This window comes from Marmota flaviventris, chromosome 3 (genome assembly GCF_047511675.1).
Source record: "Marmota flaviventris isolate mMarFla1 chromosome 3, mMarFla1.hap1, whole genome shotgun sequence".
Lineage (NCBI taxonomy): Eukaryota > Metazoa > Chordata > Mammalia > Rodentia > Sciuridae > Marmota > Marmota flaviventris.
The window spans coordinates 145,713,342-145,733,667 of record NC_092500.1 but is presented as its reverse complement, the minus strand read 5'-3'; the positions used below and the strand labels follow the sequence as shown (position 1 = coordinate 145,733,667).

The 20,326-nt window shown below is 34.4% G+C and overlaps 1 protein-coding gene across 1 annotated transcript in view; it reads left to right on the top strand.

Annotated features, from left to right (window-relative positions):
• The first annotated feature begins 4,512 nt into the window (after positions 1-4,512).
• Tenm3 (teneurin transmembrane protein 3) overlaps positions 4,513-20,326 on the top strand; it is a 331,254-nt gene continuing 315,440 nt past the window's right edge. Inside the window, exon 1 of the mRNA XM_071610514.1 lies at positions 4,513-4,567. The gene's annotated coding sequence lies outside the window, so the exon portion shown is untranslated. The remainder of the gene's footprint in view (positions 4,568-20,326) is intronic.

Below are 20,326 nucleotides of genomic sequence, written 5' to 3'. Positions count from 1 at the left end.
GTAACTGGAGTAGCCATATCCTTACTATGTACCAATTTATGTCAGTGCACTGCAATTTTAGTAACTTAGTTTATTTGACATATTTATTTTAAAAGTGAAAAACTTTTAAAATAAATGTAAAATTCTTAACGGAGTCCATTAGGATAAATTACAGTGACAGATGCATACTGACCCATGACAATTCCTAAATCAGATGTCTAGGAATATTTTTGATCATTTCATTCTTTTATAACATTTCAGCTTGCAGAAGATACTAATGTTGGCATTGTTACTTTACCTCTAGAGGTAACTTCAAAACACAACAGAAAGAAGATGCTGTGCTTCTTTTTTCCCCCTTACAAAATCTACAAATTATCAATTTCTAAAATTGAATATCTTGTTTTCAAATAACTGATGTGGCTTATCCGAAAAACTTGATTTAGAAAATATTAACTACTCAGTCAATATTGTCTAAATATTTAGTGAAATGGTTAAACATTAGGCTCAGGGACCCATCAAACTTAGGACTGCATTTCGCCCATGACAATCCATAATTGTATGGAAACATTCTCAACCCTTTATGTTCCTGTTTCTTCCTCTGTAAAATGAGGTAATATTACTTGCTTAAAGGGACTCAGATAAGGGGCTGGGGATGTGGCTCAAGCGGTAGCACGCTCGCCTGGCATGCGTGCGGCCCGGGTTCGATCCTCAGCACCACATACAAAGAAAGATGTTGTGTCCGCCGAAAACTAAAAAATAAATATTAAAATTCTCTCTCTCTCTCTCCCTCTCTCTCACTCTCTCTTAAAAAAAAAAAAAGGGACTCAGATAATTAAAAAAAAATAAACATGTCTGTTGAACCAAAGGTCTTGTTCGGTGATAGAGCATTTGCCTTGCATGCATGAGGCCCTGGGTTTGACCCTCTGTACTGTATATGGGAGAGGTGGGGGATAGGTGTCAAATGCTTAATATAATGTTAGCCATAATACAAAGTCCTCAGTGTTAGCTTTTTTCATAATCATGTATTTAGTATAGTAATAGGGGATAGATTTTTATTTTTTAAGCATCTCTGAGAATATGATTTTTGTGCTTAAAAATTAGAAGGGAAGGTAATCATCTCAGTTTCATTTACCCTCTAATGTTTTCTTTAAGGTTGTTGGCCTAAGTAGAGAGAGGTCAGAAGCACTCTTAATATGAAACTAAGTTGGTTCCAGTTTGAAGTAACCGTTCACTCTTGGACTTTTTTTTTTTTTTTTAATACAATTTGCTTTGATTTGGTTTAGTTCATGCATTTTTAAAAATCTTCCTTGTGGTGTGCAGTCATTAGGCTTTTATGCCTAAAGAACTGAATTCAGTTATAAGTAAAATTCATTTAATATTGCAAGTATGATTCCACGTGGTTATTTATTCACAACATAAAATAGCCACATAATTCAACATATTTAATAGTGTCTGCTCATGGAACTGTGGGGAATTCTGCAGATCTTAGAGGAGAAGTGCTTAAGTTATGGAAGGCAGTATCTATTATGCTAATTACCCCTGACATCATCAATATGGCAAGCTATAGAAGAGGAAAATAGAAGTTGAATGTGTGCATTATGACTGTATGTCTCTATGGAACTCTTTGGTGGACTCCTGTGTTTAAAATATGGCAGTAATTTAATGCACGAATGGGTGTGGTCACAAAACCGTGTTTTCTTGGAAGACATATATGGAAACCATCCTTCATATTTCAGCAATAGAAATAGTTTAAAACCACATCTCTTCCTCTGTCTCTTTCCCATGGGCTGTTGCTGCTACTGCTCAATTTAACTCAAAGTAAATCCTGGATAATTCTCAAGAGAGGTTGTCTTTGTCCAATTTGAAAAGAATTTTGTATTCAGAAAAGATAAAACCAGATACACATGTACAATATTCCAATACAGTCCAATATAAAAATTTGCTTAATCTGGTGCTGATATTTATAGATGGACATTGCTTAATTAGCATTTTAAATTGGAACTTTAATAAATTCTATCAATCAGTGACCAATTTACATAGCATTTATCTGGGGAAATGAGCATGCCAAATATCAGTCTTCTTAAGATTCATCTTGACCCAAACTGTGATTTATTTAAGATCTTAGAACCTTTAGTTCTTCAATTAGAGTGTTCATCTTTCTGTGTTCTAATGTTCTAGTCTAGATTGGCAAATTTGTAGTCATGAAAAATCAAGGGGTACATTTCTGAAGTGCAGACAAGCCCCCATATCCTGGTAAATTTTAACTGTTCAATGTTCTGCCTATTTAATTCTTCTAAGATTCGAATTGGATAGCTTCTTCATCCTCTAAGTAATTATATAGTGTTTATTTGCAATTAGTTTAGGCAACTCCCCCAGAAGAGTCACATGCATTTTAATGATCTTTGAAATGATCTTTTTCAAAATATTATGACTTTGAAAGTTATTTGTTTAAGAGCTAGAAATCTTTTGGTGTCCCACAAAATATCTATTGTTCTATTTTTTGACCCAATTTTACTAGAGAGTAAGAATTTAAAAACCTGGAAATAACTTTGAAATTTAGACTGTGTCAAAGGAATGTCTAAATTTTAGATAATTGCTATGCATTTAAATAATTTCTATGACATCTTAGTAATATCCTAATTAAAGGATGAATATGTTGATCAGTAAGAGAGGAATACATAGGATGGTAGTGATAATCAGGTTATAATAAGATGTGTTTGGTGAGTCATGTTTCTAGATGAGCTGAAGAACAATAAGGTATACAGACTTTGCTTAAACACAGAATACCTTTACACACTTCCATGCATGATAACTGATGTGTTGGACCATCATAGAAATAGAAAAGGAAAAGTCCCCTCAAAAAGGTAAAGAGCTATTCACATTCTTCTAACATTAGATATAAAAGTGACAAAAGTCAATCTAGAGGTAATATGCAAAAAAAAAAAAAAAAAGAAAAGAAAGAAAAGAAAAAAGAAAAAGAAAAGAAAGAAAGAAATTCCTGTTATTGTTGAATCCTGGGAATGTGGAAAGAATTTAATCTTTACTGGAGTAAAGGGGGGATTTATCATTGTAATCTAATGATAAATAGAGAACACAGATCCTTTGTTAATTATTGGAGGTGGGTTGGTTTAAGTTTATATTTAGAAGTTAAAAAGTGAAATCAGAACTCATATGAATATGTTAAGAGTATTGTGACATAAAGATTTTTTAAAAATTTCTTTCGTGTTTATTGATAAAAGTACTTGAGGAGTTTGGGGGCATTGGAAGAAAACACAGGTAACTTAAAATTCATAAACATTGATTTATTCCTCAGTGTAATGGAGGAAAAGGCTGAACGGGGTAGGTAGAACGTTCCAGAAAAAAAAAAAAAAAAAGAAATGGGACAATGGATTTCTGGAGGCAGTGCAAAAATAATGATAAAAGTGCATCTGAAGGGGGAAAAGGACAATTAAAAAAAATAAGAATTTAAATGCAGCAATACTTAAGTACATTTTATTTAAAAGTGAAGCAGGTCAGAACACCACATTGGCTACTTCACATCAGGGATGTCCAGTCCTGGCACATAATTCAGAGCAGCTCAGACCACTTGAACACACGCCCCCAGCTTCTTCTCTCCCCCCAGGGAGGGCGGGAGCCTGACTGGCTGGCGCGGACAGGGTGCAGACCGCCCCGCCACCGTCCTGGCCGCTCGGGGGGCCAGTGGAGGGGCTGAGCCGCGGCGGCCGAGGCCAAGCGGCGACTGCGGAATGAACGGGTCCCCGTGGCGCTCCTAGGCGACATCCACCCCCGCACCCGCATGCCCCGCGGGTGCCTGGCTTCGGGGCCCTACCGCCGACCCCTCCCGCCTGCCTGCGAGGTACCGGTGTGCCCGCCTCTCCCAGGCGGCTTGTCCCGTGAGCGCTAAGACTTAGTTTGGCGAAGACGTGGGGAGCGCGGCCGTCACTCTGGTTTGGATTAAGTAAACATCTCGGATGTGGGACGCATGAATGGTGGCAGAGCAGGGGTCGGATTCATTCATGTGCTGGGAAAGAGCTGCTTTTGTGAGCACGGGAAAGTAGTGCTCATAGAGAGGGAAAAGAAAAAAAAATCCGTATTGCAAAATCCACAGCAGCCTGAGAAACCACACCAGAGAACACTGATGTTCCACCGGTCTGCCTGTGTGTGGGGGGGTGAGGATCCCTCCTGCCACGGTCTTCAAAGCTCATCGGCGACCAGTTTTCCGTGCAGTTTTCACCTTCTTCGTTTGGGGCAGGGCTGTTGGAATGCTCCGGCGTGTGTGTGAGTATGTGTGAGTGTGTGTGTGAGTCTGTTGGGGTGTCGGCGGCCGGGCCGGGCGGCGGGCGCGGGGCTGGCAGGGCTGGCGGGGCGGCGGCGGCGGCTGCCCGGCCCGGCTCGAAGGGGTTAAGCGTCGCCGCCGCCCCCTCCGCGGCCGGGTGTAAACAGAGGAGCCTCAGCCTATCATGTCTGGCTGGCGCTCGCAGCCCGAGCCCCGAGCCCGGCGCTGTAACATGATACGCTCCAGACCGAGGCAACTTGGCAGCGCCGGGCTCGGCTCCGCACGGCCACAGCGAGGGCGCGCCGCGGCAAGGTGGGTGAGCGGCGGCGGCGGCGGGGGCCGCGGCCTGGGGTGGGCGCGCGGCTCCTCGCGCGGCGTCTCGGTCGCTCTCTCGCTCCCGGGCGCGCAAAGGCGGCGGCGGCGGCGGCGGCGGCAGAGGCAGCGGCAGCCCCGGTAGCGGCAGCGGCTCCGCGGGTCTCCCTGCCGGTGTCGGAGAGGGAGGAGGCTCCGGCGCGGGTTTGAAATCGGTGCAGAGGCAACATTAGCATCTGAAATGAGGTGGCTTTTTAACCCCTGAGGGGCCAAATATAAGGATTTAAAAGAGGCGAAGGCTGAACTTTCTCCTTTACTCTTCGTCACCCGGAGTGGTGCAGGTAGCCGCGGGCAGAATGGAGTCTTTTGTTCCCGGTATTTTTAATTAGATGGATTTTTTTTTTTTATGAGTAGTATACAGTCCTAAGCTATGAGGTAAAGCTGTCTTTTTCCCCCCCACTGCATTTCTGTGACTTTTGCGATATATCTTATCGAATTCGTGAGGAGCAAATCTTAGAAATAATGATTTTGGATAATTATGTCTGAAATGTTTAAAAAATCTGCGTTGAGCGTAAATGAATCAGCCCTTCGGTTCCATTAACCGAAATCCATCATGCTAATTGCTTAATGGAGAAAAAGGTACAAAATAATCTTGCTAATTAAAAGAGCAGTTTTTTCGCCTGCGAAATACTTAGTGTGTGCTTTTTTGTCGTGAGGGCTTTACAGAGTGGAGACTCTGAAAGAAATTCAACTTTGTAGTTGTGCTTCGAAGCAGGTTACTCCTGTGGAAGAATAGTTGGGAATGGTTTGGAAAAACTTGTGCAGTGTCTGTTAAAGTAAAAAAAAAAAAAATCATTTGCCCATTTGTGTAGTATATTTTAATAAAATAAAACAAGGATCCGTGGCAGCTCTCAGAATGAGATATCACATTTCCTCCCTCTCGTGGGCTAGCGTCTCTATCTCTCCGGAATATCTTATAAATGATATGTACAGATATATGTGCCTGTGTCACAAAGTCATTTTGTCTTCGGAAAGCCTAATATAATCAAATTCAGTGCCTTAAGATGGTGTAGTTGAAGATTTGATCCCCTTCCACTAAAGTGGAAATACTTTCAGTAATTGAAAGCAGATTCACGTCTGGAGTTGTACAAGCCAAGGTTTTCATTTTTAAAATAAACCTTTTGTTCTCCGATTTAAAGTGTTTCAGAGATCCATCCAGAGACCTCTGTGTGTTAATTGTTAAAGTAGTTCTTAGAAAAGAGATTGAAAATATCCAGAGAAGGCATTTTAGAAATACAGCTAACTTAACTCAGCCTCCCTCTAAGTAGAATATTTTAGTGCAGCATATACTGTCTGTGCCCCACATTTTGTTTTTTCAGCAGATTCCCAGGCATTACAATGCATCTGTAACATTCAAACCACCAAAACCCCAAGCGGAGTCCATGTGTTTTCAGAGACTAAAAACCTGAGAAATTTTGGTATTTTCCATTTTGTTCTGTGATTTACACAATTTGATGAGAAATTTGAAGTCTGGCATAAAGTATGTTTACTTTAAGGAGATGCTGATTATACATTAATTGATCGACTTAAACTTAAAAAAAATATGATTGCAGGTTGTTAATCTGGTTCCTGTCTCATCTTTGAGGGCTGACTGTTAAAAGCTTTAAAAAATTGGCTGTTAAAGACTGAAATTAGGATACATTTTAGACAAAGAGGGAGTCACTTGATCTCTTATTAGCTGCAAAGATAGGGAAGAATGGAGATGTATAAGAGCTTCACCTTCCTTCTTCGGGACATGAAAATAAACTGTAATTATTAGGAAAAAGTTTAAAGAGTTGTACTTTTAACGATAAATATTGAGCTTAGAAAAAATAGGAATATTCAGAATGTTTTTAATTATTAGTTTCTTAACCTGTTATATTGATTATTAATAAAACCTGAACAGAGCATAACAAGGCAGTTGGATTTCTTAGAAACCACTTGATAGCTCTGTATTTTACCTTGTCTCCTAGTCTTCCTGATAATCATTTGAGCACATTGTAATAGATGAGAATTGAAAACTTTATTACATTTAAAAGGATATTTAAGTATTGTTATTATTTCTCATGTACAGTTTTCTTATAAGATATCAACACTTAAAATATTCATCAAATTTTTACCAAGTACAATCTTACTCAGTTTTGGCAGTGTTGCATCATGATTCTTAGATATCAGTGGCCTAGTGTGTAGTATAATAGAATTTAGTTTTCAAAGATTTAGAAAAAGAAAAGTGACTTAGCGTGGTCTCCTTTATAGATGTTTGAACACAGATTTTTCACTGTAATATCCTTGTCTCAACATTTAAACTAACCCTTTTTGTGGCTTCTATTTACTGTTAGTTCTTATATCCTTAGATTTTTTTTTTTTTTTTACTTGCAAACAGGGTGCACAGAATCTTCTGTCATCTGAAATAATATATTCAATTTATCATGGGACTCCTGTCTTTCATAATGTAGGCAAGTGGCAAAGGAGGCACTGTCTAAATACAGTGATCTTGATAATTAATGCCATAAAATAGATTAAAATGCTGTATTCCAGGTATTCATTTCCTTAAAAGGGCCACCAGAACAGCGTTGCTAAGCACCCGTCACCACTGCAAGTAACAGAAAATGACCCAAATTAAAGAACCTGTTCTAAGCTGTATTCTTGCATTTTCTAAAGTGCATTTCAAAAGGTTTAACACGACTCATTCAATTAGTGGAGAAAAAGAATCTATTTTCAGCTCTGATCAGCAATTAAGAGATTGGGCTTTGGAACATCAGTTCTTTATGTTTATAATTTATTTTGTTTCCTAGGTTTTACTTTAACTAAACAATTGTGAGTGGAGATTTTTTAACAAACTACCTTTCTAGTAATCCAGATGTAAATGCTAAGAACAGGACAATATATTTGTTTGCAATTTTTATGTAAATGTTATTTTTTATTAACTTTCCTCATTTAAAAAAATTAAATTTTACACTAATAGGGTATATTGCCGCTTTCCTATAGATGTCTTATTCTGAAAATATATATGTAGATATGAATACATGCATATACCAGTTAAAGCATGACCGTAATATTCTGAGTTAGTGTAGATATGAGTACCTTCCCACCTAATACTTGAGAAATTGAATATTTTTCTTTATGGATATTTGATGTTGTGAAAATGGTACCATGAAGGAGATAGATATGTTGAAGTAAGAAAGTAAATAAAAAAAATTTGGGACAGTGTTTTTTTTTTTTTTTTTTTAACCTCAACAGTGAATTGTACCTTCTAGGTTTGACCAGAACTTCTAAATAGTTATAGTTAAAAACCTAGCCAGGGCTGGGGTTGTGGCTCAGTGGTAGAGCACTTGCTTAGCATATGTGAGGCACTGGGTTTGATTCTCAGCACCACATATAAATAAATGAATAAAATAAAGGTCCATCAACAACTAAAAAAATAAAATAAACAACCACCAACAACAAATCCTAAGCCACTAATAGAGTGTTTAATGAGTTGTGTCTCCCAGTGACCTGGTTCTTGGCTAACAGGACAACAGTCACAAAAACAAGTTGTGAAGTTCCTGGTAGAAAGAAAGGAATGGAAAGATAAGGGACTGTTAGAGGAATAAGGGAGTAGAGCAAGAGGATCCCCAAAGGTTTAGATTAGGATTATTGGCAAGACTTTTTCTGTATCACATTGATCTGGACAAGTCTGAAGCATATAAATATAGATTTTACGTTATTAATCGTAAGTGCTGCTTTGGCTATAATCTTATGTGAAGTGATTCCATATCCTGGAACACTGAATATTTTAAAGCCAAAATAACACTTATTCTTTTTTCTAAAAGAGATAGTTTACATTAGAAATTCGTTACATTTAAATTTATCACGTTGTTTGGCATTACAGATTTCTCTAGCAAGAGGTAATATAAAATAAATGGAATTTGTACAACTTATTGGAATTTTTTCTAGAACAAAAAGTTATTACAATACACATTTAAGTCTTTGGCCTTTTATTCTGAATTGAGGTTTAATTTTAGGTACTTGGAATGTGTAGTTTGTTTTTGACAGGTCAAAGTTTGTTTTTTCAACTACAGAATAACCATAACAGGGAGTAGGAGAGTAGATATTATATGTGTTTGAAATGGTATGTGCTTCAATATTTAAGAAGCCAGTTGTTTAAAAATTGATTTTCATATTGTTGGTTTTGGTTACAAACCTAGCTCTTGTTCAATTACAAATTCCCTGCTTAAGTTTTGAAATACTCGTAAGTTTTAGTATGTCAGTTTGAAACAGCTACCTCTTTGGTATATCAGAAACAATTTATGCCATAAATGTTAGAGGTTGTAAATTAATTTCACAAGAGAAGAATAATAATTGAAAAGTACACTCAAATATTTAAGGCCAAATTGCACTTCAGTAATAGATATATTTGGGAAATTGCATGCTATAGTATTTAAAAGAAAAAGAGTTTCTCTCTTAAGTGTTCTTATTCTCTTTCTTTGAAGTTAGACAATGTTTGACCTGAACATCTTGTTTTGTGTAGTTAAAAGGTAGAACATATTATAAAGAACACCAGAATGACTAATATAGAAAAGGAAATACTTCAGGTTTTTTCTACTTATGTATACTAACAAACTTTTTGAAAATTTAAGATGATGTGTAGAAGTTTTAATAATTTTTTTTTACATTAGTTTGTGCATAACATCCTTTTGCCTTCATCTTAAACTGTTTCCAGCAGGGAAAGAGGATCTGCTGTCTAGAGACCTGTAAAATGTAGTGCGGAACACATTTTATGCCATTTCTTTTAAATAAAACAAAATTACCTTATACAACAAATTTAACATTGTTAACCTTTTATAATTATTTAACCATTATTTCATTTTACCTCCTGCTTAAAAGTTGTGCATTAGTGGAGCAGACACCTGGCTGTGTTCTTAAAAGTTTATTTGTCTTTCAATTCCTGTGATAGTAGGGGGCAGTACATCTCCTTAATTATCTTTGTTCAGGGAAATGCTGAAAGGCCAGGGTAGTTAAACAAGGCCATTTGGATTTGTGAGGTCGAAGTCAGATGCAAGGAAAGTGGTTAAATGCATTATCATCTTATTGAGTCTATCATCAGTAAAGTGACCTTGATGGAGGTGAAAAAAGCCATTTGGCCATTTTTATGACAGCCACCCCTGCTTGTTTTATCACTGACAGATTTTTACATATTGCTTTATCATATTTCCTTCTTTTTGTTTTTATATATTATTTTCTCTCATTATAGATCATCATAGTAAAGGTGAAAACTAAAATTAGTATTAGTATTTCTTTTTAATGATAGTAGATTTTCCTTCAGAACTTCATTTCTTATGATGATGATTATATATATATATATATATATATATATATATATATATATATATATATTCCATATGTATGGAAATATAGATATTCCCTATATATATGGAAATATCCTTTCATTAAAAATTAAGGTGATCAGGCTGGCTGACCATTCTGTATTAGCTTTTAAGGATCTTTTAATGATGACTATTAGTCTCTTTGCAAAGAAACTGCTATTCTACTACTTTTCAAATTGTTTTTTATGCTATTAAGAGGAAAGACTTGCCAACTTCAATTTTAGCAGTAGGAATAATGTTTGTTTTAACAAGTGCCTAAGTATGTTTACATGAAGGTTATTCAACTTTTAGTAGTTCTCTTGCTGCTGTTCTAGTCATCACTTCCCTTAAGAAGTTAAAACAAAGCCTTAAGATTTATAGTTTATATTTCTCAACTTTATGGCCAATATTTTCCTTGTGATGTATTTTATACCAACTCTAATAAAATGAAATTCTTGCTTAAATATTTGAACAAGTATTGTTCAATAAGAGGAAGAGTTTTATTAAATGCAGTACAAGATCTAACCTTTTTGGAAACTCCAGTTAAAGCAATTAAGTGCTGCATACAAGATTTTTGTTTTCCTAGACAAAGCTGTCAAACATTACTGATTAGAATTTAGCTTATGCTTTACTTTTTACTGCATTCTTTTATGTTACAATCAATCAGAGCTAAATACAAATCTTATCATAAGAAAGAAAAAGTTGGCCCATTAACAAAATACCTAAAATGTTATTTCAAGCTTTATTGGAGATGGAGCTATCTCCTTATCATCGTGCTATGAATTATGTAACACTAAAATCTCAGGAACTCAAAATCACCAAAAATAGTTCCTTCAGGAGAGCCACATGTTTTGATGGCAAAGGATTTATTCTCTTAATTTTGTATTTAAAAAACAAACATATTGGGTTGTCATATGTTTAAAATGAGCTATAAACCCTCCCATCTCCCACTCTACCCACCATCAGGGCCTAAATTCAGTCTCTTTTCATCTCTTACTTTGAGTTGGCTTCATTAGTTTTCCACCCTGGTTGCCCTGCCTTCTGTCTGTCTCTTTAATCCAGCCTCCACGCTGTCATTACCTTTGTCATCTTGATTGGTGTTTTATCAGACCCTTCATGATCTTAGACTCAAAACTCCATTGCTCTTTTCACCTGTGCTTCAACACTTTTGCTTGTCTGTGTTAAGTTAGCCTCTTCTTACCATCTCACATATCTTTCAAGAATCTACTTGCATGGTATTTCTTCTCTGAATCCCTTTCTGACTGCCTGAGGGCAAAGCTGGCTTCTCCTTCTTCTATACTGCCATTGCACCCAATACATACTTCTGTTACAGCACTTAGCACAGTATACTGTAATCATTTGTTTACATTTCTTTCTCCCCTATGAGGGGACAAGTTCTTTCAGGTCACAACTGTGTCTTAATCGCCTTCTTATGTACCAGAACTAAGCCCAATACTGAGAAAATAATAGTCAATAAATGTTTGTTGAATGCTTATTGAATGAATATATTAAATATAGTTTAATTTCTTCATCACTGAAGATCATTACAAACATCAGTTATTTTATTGTTCTGTTAAAATATGATAATTTACTCAGGAGCCTTTGAGAGATAGGTGGCCCCATATGGGCAATGCGTACTATAGTTATTATCCCACACTTTTGAGCCCTTACTCTGCTAAATGTCTTATAAATTTTTTGTTTTGTCACCACATCTCTTTAAGAAGGAATTCTCCCATTTTATTGATGGGGAAATTATTACTCATGTAGGTTAATTAAGTTCAAGATAACAGAGATATTAGGTGGTAAACAATGATATGTCGGCTATACAGTGTGATTCCAAACCTCCTAAATATCACACTCTGTCTTATTAAGTGCTTTAATTACATGAGCACTTCCAAATACAGGAGAATATATATATATTCAAATATATATTATATATACAAATATATAATATTTGTACCAGGGATTGAACCCAGGGACACTTAACCACAGACTTACATCTCCAGTTCTTTTTAATATTTTATCGAGAGACGGGGTCTCACTAAGTTGCTTAGGGCGTCACTAAATTGCTGTGGCTGGCTTTTAACTTGTGATCCTCCTGCCTTAGCCGCCAAGCTGCTGGGGTTACATGTGTTCACCACCATGTCCAGCTCCACAGGTTTAATTTTTAGGATGGATTTTTTATTTTCTTCCCTCATTGTTTACTGTCATGTTGCACTTCTTATTACTCTATCATCAAACAACCAAGATTATTTTTTGTTGTCATTTATTCATGAAATAGGCATAAACAAGTTCTGAGTTAAAGATTCTACTCAGAGTGAACCTTATTAATTTATTAGTTTTGGCTTCTTGGAAACATTTTTGGCCTAATATCCATTTTCTTGCATTTTTGGTCAGGTGAGAATTTTAGATAGTTGAATACCAATTATATGTTAGATGTTCCGGTGAAGCAGAATGTTAATTTCCACAATTAAAGACTTTTTTATAAAGTTCAATGAATCATAACAGTAAATTTGAATAAAAATATGCTAAAGTTGCATTATCATAGTTAACTTGAAACTTAAACATAGTAATAAAGTTACTTGTAACAGAAACACACATACACACACCATACTGAATGTCATATTTGTACTGCATACTGCATATTTTATATGTGGAGAAACCAAGGCCTAACAATAGTTAACATGTATCCAGTATTTATTAAAAGATCTTTTCTGTGCTAAATCCTTTATATAGATACTATTTCATTTACAGAACAACTCATGGAGTTTAATACTTTTATAATCCCCATTTTAAAGGTAGGGAAATGGAGGCACAGAAAAGTTGAGTAAGTTGCTAGAGATAAAGCCAGGGTATCAACCCAGATGAGAACATACCTAAGTCTGTTCTTTTCTCCCCTGGGAGTGGCTGGAAAGCACCATATCATTCTGCTAAGAAGTAATGGGCCCCAGGATACCTATAACACCTAGTATGTACCAGGATATTTATGAAGTAAATATTATTCCTCAATTTATTGATGAGAAAATTGAGGCTTAAATAGATTAAATAATTTGCATAAGGTTATTGAACTACTAAATTACAAAATGAGTTTAGGAACTGAAGTTCCAAATTTATGTCCTTCATTACTGAATTTAGCATACAGTGTAGTTGTCAAATTAGGATTTGTTTTGATTTCAGTCGGCTTTACATAGATATTTGGCACCAGTATACAGCCTTTCATACTGAATGTTAGAAAGATTTCCATATTTGATTAAGGCAAATCATTTAATTTGTCAACAAGTACTTATAAGGGAATATGTGTTTTGTATTTTTGTTTTTAATCTTTTTGTTTGTAATTTTAGATTTTCCTTTAGTGAGGCATGATCATTATGATCATCTGTGGTATGGCTAATGTCCGCTTCTTGATTAATATCCAGCAATGATTAGCATCATTGATTAGAAAATTAGTAAATTATGCATTTATTGACTTTCTGTTTCCCATTTAATGGCTTGTTTATTTAACTGATGGCTAATGTTTTTACTTTCAAAGGCTATTAACTCATCAAAATGGTATTTATTGAACCTAGCAAAATGATAAATTATGTTTGTATTTATTCGTTTGTGCCCAAGGCTAATCTATTGATGATCTTATTTTTCACAATTTTGCTCTGCTAAGATCTTCTACATAGGAAGTCAAATTAGTACCATTATTTGATGGTGTAACCTTGGAAAAGTTGCTTAACTTTTCCGGATTGTACCTGGAATAGAAGAGAAGTAAACCAGATCAGTGAATTCAAACAATGAGATTTCTTGTAAAAGTTTTATAGAGTTTCTTCAAATGATTCAGAATTCTTGGAAAAAAATCCTACTGCAAATTATATTAAAAACTTTGCATGAACAAGTAAAACATATAATGTCTGTTTACCTTTTGTGCTATTTAGCTTATTTTTATCTGTGAGTCCTGCTTTTTCTGTGTATATTTTGCATTTTTGGTTAAGGTATCCTTGTAGGGAAAATGGGTTTTTTTTTTTTTTTGCTGGCTTTTTGTTGATTCAGCTTGCCTAAGGAATAGGAAGAAAGAGCATTCCCTGCACAGAAATCTTAGATAAGGAGTAATCTTACCACCATGCAGGAAAATGGTTAATATGCTGTGGACTTCCTATGCTTGCTACATGGTGTCTTTGGTTTTAATTGAGAGTCTGAAAATGAAGGAGATTGTCCTCATTAGGAATAGATTATTATTATTCCCAATGTCATTATAGTACCATTAACCAGAATGTTTTGGAAACTACTCTTTTGAAATGGAGTTTTTTGAAAGTCACAAATAAAAATAGTTCTTATTATATAGGCATGCCTCATTACTTACCTTCCTCACAGGCTTGACTAACCAACATTTGGCTATTTCAAAAAATTAGGTCAATTCTCAAGAGTGTATTTACCATAGTTAATTATATTCAGAAAAAAATAATGCTTAAAGCCTGTGAGGCCTTTTTGAAAGAGAAATTTCAGTGTTTTTTGGAGAAATGACTATATCTTTTGAAAAAAATGATAACTCTGAGTTGATCACTTTGAAGACAATAATAATCATATGGATGAATTTCCATATTTTAAGAGTTTGGTGACAATACATTATGGTCCTTTTTCATGTCACAGTTAAGGACTGAACCACAAGGTTGTTCCTAATGGGCAGAATAATGAAGTTTAGAAATTCAGAATTTCATAGTTGTTATTAAAGTATAATTATTGATTTTAAACAATTTTAGCCTTATTTAGCCTGGTAAGATCTATGAATATATGACAATATGCTTGATTTCTTTAAAGTATATTTAAGCTGAGTGCGTTGGCATATGTCTGTGATTCCAGCAACATAGAAGGCTGAGGCAGAAGGATCATAAGTTCAACCTCAGCACCTTATTAGTGAAGCCCTAAGACCTTAACTTAAAAAAAGACCCTGTTGCAAAATTTAAAAAAGGGGTGGGGGCTGGGGATGTGGCTCGAACCCTGGTACCAAATAAAGTATATTTAAATTTCTTGCATATTATATTTCATACAAAAAGCAAAGTTCAGTCTTCACTTGTATGCTTCCAGTTAGGAACAGGAAAGCCAACGTGCAAGGACTTCCATAAATTAAAAAAAAAAGTATTTGCTTTCATACTCAGATACCAGTATAAACTTCTGATTTATTAAAATACTTGTTAATTTACTAATTAATATTAGAAATCAATACTGATTACAGATTCTCAACAGCTATCAACAGCTAGGCATTAGAATTGTAAACTATGAGTACAATTAAATAGTCAACATTTTAAAAGTGTATTTATGGAAGCAGAAAATTGATAGTATCTTTTCAGTTTAAAAAATATAAACCATGTATATTATAAAATTCTTCCCCAGCCCCTCTTTTCAGGAATATCTCAATTAGTAATAACAAGATGTGTACTTCTAGATGCCTTGGGCATACTTAAACTCTAATGAGGTATTGCATTGGAAGGAGACCACTTGAAGATTTTATTAATTTCTGTAGTATGAAAGTGGAAACACTTTGAAACAGAGATCACCAGTTCTAAATTTTGATGAAGTGACAGGTTATCACCATATTCCTAAGAGAAAGCACCTTAAAATTGAACAATATAAACTTGAAACAGTATATTAAATTGTTTCTTCATTTCTTGAGTTTATCATTAATAAAATTGTTTTATATTAGACTGTTTTGTTTAGGAGGATTCTGCTGTCACCCTTACCCTTTTGATTTAGTCAACCATAATCTGATGAAATGCCAGTGTTCCAGAGCCTATATACACCAGGCATGAAAATACATGTACTTCTTTTGTGGGCAAAAGTACTAGAGTTCTACTTATAGGAAGGTTATAGTTCAATTGCATGTTAGTGGTTGCCTATGAAGGGATAAAAAAGAAAAAAGGGATAGATAGGAGTGCTATGGATATTATCTTTGTGACATTTTATTTCATTTACATAAAGGAAGATATATAATTTAACAGTTATTTATGATATTGTTCATGCTATTTATTACACAACACCTACTTCTTTTAAATTTAAGAACAGGCTGGGCATGGCTTGGCTTAGGAGATTGAGACAGGAGGATCACACATTCAAGGTGAGCCTCAGCATAGGAGCAAGGCCCTAAGCAACTTGACACTCTGTCTCAAAATAAAAAACAAAAAGGCTAGGGAATGATGTCCATATCAGTCTACTGTCTTTCCTATCCCTTTGCCTCCTTCCCCCTCCTCCTCCAAAGTTCTGCCACTTATCCCATGCCACCTCCCATATACTTATCAAAGAACTAAAAAAAAAAAAAAAAAAGTTTCCCTGGGTTCAATCCCTGGTACCAAAAAAAAAAAAAAAAAAAGGCAGGGGATGTAGCTCAGTGGTAAAGCACCCTTGGGTTAAATCTCAGTTAAAAAAATATATATTATTTCATGTATTTCCTTGAAGTTGTTAGTGTCAAATCTGATTTCTAAATAACATTTAAATCTGGTAATCATGAAGTTTAAGTCATTTTAGTTAGTCATGTTTAGTATAGCAATTTTTTCTCTTTCTATAAAATTATAAATCAATATATAAATATTTAAACATCCTTAATTTATTTTAGGAATTTATTAGTTTCTTAAAATAAACTCATAAAATTAAAAGAATTAACTCAGCATCTATTGAAAACCTACTATGTATCATCTGGTAAGATATTTATAATTCTATTCATAATCATATAATTTTGAGCACATTTAAACTAATTTCTTTGCATTTGTATATATACTCAATCAGTAGTCAAAGTCTTCTGATTTTTACAAACCACATTTTTTGGACCTACTTATTTTCATGTATGTAATCAACAATCATATTTCATAAGGTCTTGATTTCAGTCAGGTTATCTGTTTTCAGCATCACCTTAGTTTTTCTGTCTCCTGCTCAGAAAATCGCAGGGTCATATGAAGGAAATATTTCTTACGGAAAAGTGACAGAAAGAAAGCATTTCAGGCAGAGAATGGCACATGGGCAAGTTTTAAAAGTTGCAATATGTAAAGTATATTTGAGAAAATATCAAATAACCTACTTTGAACAGGAAGTTCACAAAAGGGAATTTTGGAAGATAAAGCTAGAAAAGTTGGTGGAAGCCAGGATATAGGGGACTTGAATCTCAGATAAAAGTGTTTAGGTATGCATTTGGGGATCCACTGGAAATTTGGCATGATACCATGTGTTTGGGAGAAGATCAATGGTAGAATGTTGTTAAAAAGGAGCTAGTAGAAGTGGGGAAACCAACAATAGGCTTTTTCTATTATTATTTTCAATTTATGACTTCCTCTTAAGTTTCTTATATTTTATAGTTTATCAATGTAAGCTTCACAATAGCAGGGACTTCTAGCCACTGTGATTTCCTCAGAGCCTAGAAGGTGCCTGGTACATGATTGATACTTAGTGAATTTTGGTTGACTGGATGAGTAAGTAAACCAAGACCCCAGAACATCAGGTGATATTTTAGAGTTTTACACAGCTAAAATAATGACAGACCCAAAATTAAAAATTGTATCTGTCTTGCAGTTTGGTGTTCTATTACTTGCTAAACTTCTGTACAGGCAATTTCTGTTCCCATAGCTTTTTCTTTTCCTTCCTGCCAACTCTTCACCTAAATTCTCATTTCTTCTAGCAAGTGATTGTTAAGTATCTCTTATCTTAGTACTTCTGACACCATCTTCTGAACTTTTAATAGATCACATTCACATACAAATAAATGGGTTGATTTATTTATTCTGTCACTCCTTTTGGATGGCAAATTCGAGATCTGAGATTATGTCTCTGGGATTTTGCTGCTTTGCTTCTTTTATTTTTTAGCAGTTCTTCTCTATCAGAAGAACTGTACCCAGAACATCTAAGTAGAGGAGATAGTTGATTGCTCAACTCAAGTTTGTCTTTTATTTCAAGTACCTTAAGAAGTTTTAAACATATAGTTAAAATTATTTTTTGTCAGATTGGTTCTTAAAATTTACTTTCTATTTTTTGTAATAGTTGAAGTAAATAGAAAAATCAAAATTTTAAGATTTCTCAAGCTCTCTATAGTCTTATGAATTTAAGTTCATCATTTTGCAAATTAAAATTCATGGGATATAATACAAAGTATTATTCTGTTTGACTCTGAGAGAGTACCTTGAAATAGGATACACTTAGAACAGATTACTGTGTGGAAACCATTACAAAAACTGTGAAATGATCCCCTATTATCATTGTTTGGATTTTACAACGATAATCCATTAGTTGCTGCATCCTATTGCCTAAATATTACTTTATTTTAGTAGAACAGTGGTGAAATACTTTATCCATGTCATATCTCTTATGAATGTATCCCTATAAAATGTTCATTATATATGAGAGGCCCTTATTAAGATTAATAAAATATCAAGCAATCTTCAACAGAATAAGAAATTGCCACACTTATAAACATGTGAAATTGTTAGTGCATCATTAGCATTCTTTACCAATGTTTCCATCGTAGTTGAAAGAAATACTATATTTTTGAGATAATGTTTCTCCAAAATATGAAACATTGATCAATAAATAAAACTCTTCAGATTTAAAATTTTAAAAAATTCACTTAACCTCAAAAGGAATTAAAAGTACTAAAGTATTTAGCTAATGCTAAATATGATAATAACATGTAGTTTTATAAAATATTGATTTAGTATTTTTTGAAGTCATAAAATTATGGAATAAAGACTTTTATCAGAGAAAGAGTTGATGTCAGAAATACATTTATGCTTTTGGACACCTTCTGTGAGAAAACCATAATTCTGTTTTCACTTATATCCTTATTAACCTTTTAAACACGTAATGGCATTTTGAATATGATAAATAGTATTGATATGCTTTTTTATTTGTTGAATTAGAAACTTTCCTCACCTTCTAAATGATCAGTATTCCTTGCCTAAGTGTTTTTACTCTTGATGCTTACTTCCTGAATTAACTATGTTTTAGTCTTCGAAGGTCTTTTGGCATAGTATAGAGACAGAATGTCTATGATAATGGCGTTGAAGTTTTTTTGGGAAGTGGGGCAGGGGAAGGGTATATTTGTTAGTAACTCAGAACCTGAGTTGAGTAAAATACCTAAATCTGTTAGCTAATTTCTAGCATTTTTTTTAGTAATTAATTTTCTAGCATTTTTAGTAAAATAAATATTATACTAAAACAAATGTTTATGGTCCTGTTATATAAATTACTAATATAAAACATTAAAAAATTGGGGGGTTATGGGTCTGGGGTTGTGACTCAGCAGTGGAGCACTTGTCTCACACGTGTGGGGCACTGGGTTCGATCCTCAGCACCACATAAAAATAAATAAACATGAAGATGTTGTGTCCATCTACAACTAAAAAAAAATTCTTTTTAAAATTGGGAGATTATGAACTAAATGTGTCCCCTCAAATTTTATTGTGGAAACCTAATCCCCACTGTGAGGTTATTTGTACTTGTGGACCTGAAGATGTGCTTAGGTCATAAAAATGGAGACTTTATGGATAGATTTAGTGTCCTTACAAAAGAGAGAGAGCGCTCCCCCTATTTCCACCATTTGGCGACATAGTGGAAGACAGCTGTCTCTGAAGGTGGGTGGGGGGAGGCTTAGTCCTCCCTAGACTTGGGATCCTTTGGCTCTTTGAGCTTGAGAGAAAAAAATTCTGTCATTTATAACCTATCTAGTTTATGGGGTTTTGTTACAGTAAATGGAATTAATACGTGGAGTAAATAAATATTATTGCCAAAATCTTAGGGAATTAGAAATCACTCTTCCCAGCTATTTATAATGATTGTAAACTGCTAAAACATTCAGTTAAGTTTAATAAATATTTATTGAGTGCCTATGTGTTTGACACCACGGCTTATTGTAATATATAAGAAATTGATACAGTGTAGCAAGAAAGTAAATGAAGCAATAGTTTTTAAAGTGGTATAGTTTTTTTTGTAATACTTTAATATTAACCAATAAAAATTAAATATTTTAAGTTTTAAATTTTTTATTGACAATATTTTGTTCTATATCTTATCTTAGAGGCCAAATGTAGATCCAGGTCTCATTTCTACATTAAACTTTAATAAATATAGGTAAAGCTAAATTATTACTGAAGGCTAAATCCAAAATACAGTATTATTTTTGAACAATAGTGTTAGACTGGTAGAATGATAGTTTATTTAAAATTTTAGTGTAAATCATCAAAGAATATATGAAAACAAAACAGAACAAATGTACTATGTGGATCCAAGAAAAAATGAAATTCTTTATTATTAACTTTTATTTTAAGGCATTTGGAGATCTATTAGTTCCCTTGGGCTACTTAACAAGTTGCCACAAGCTATATGCAGCTTAGCATAATGGACATGTATTCTCTTATAA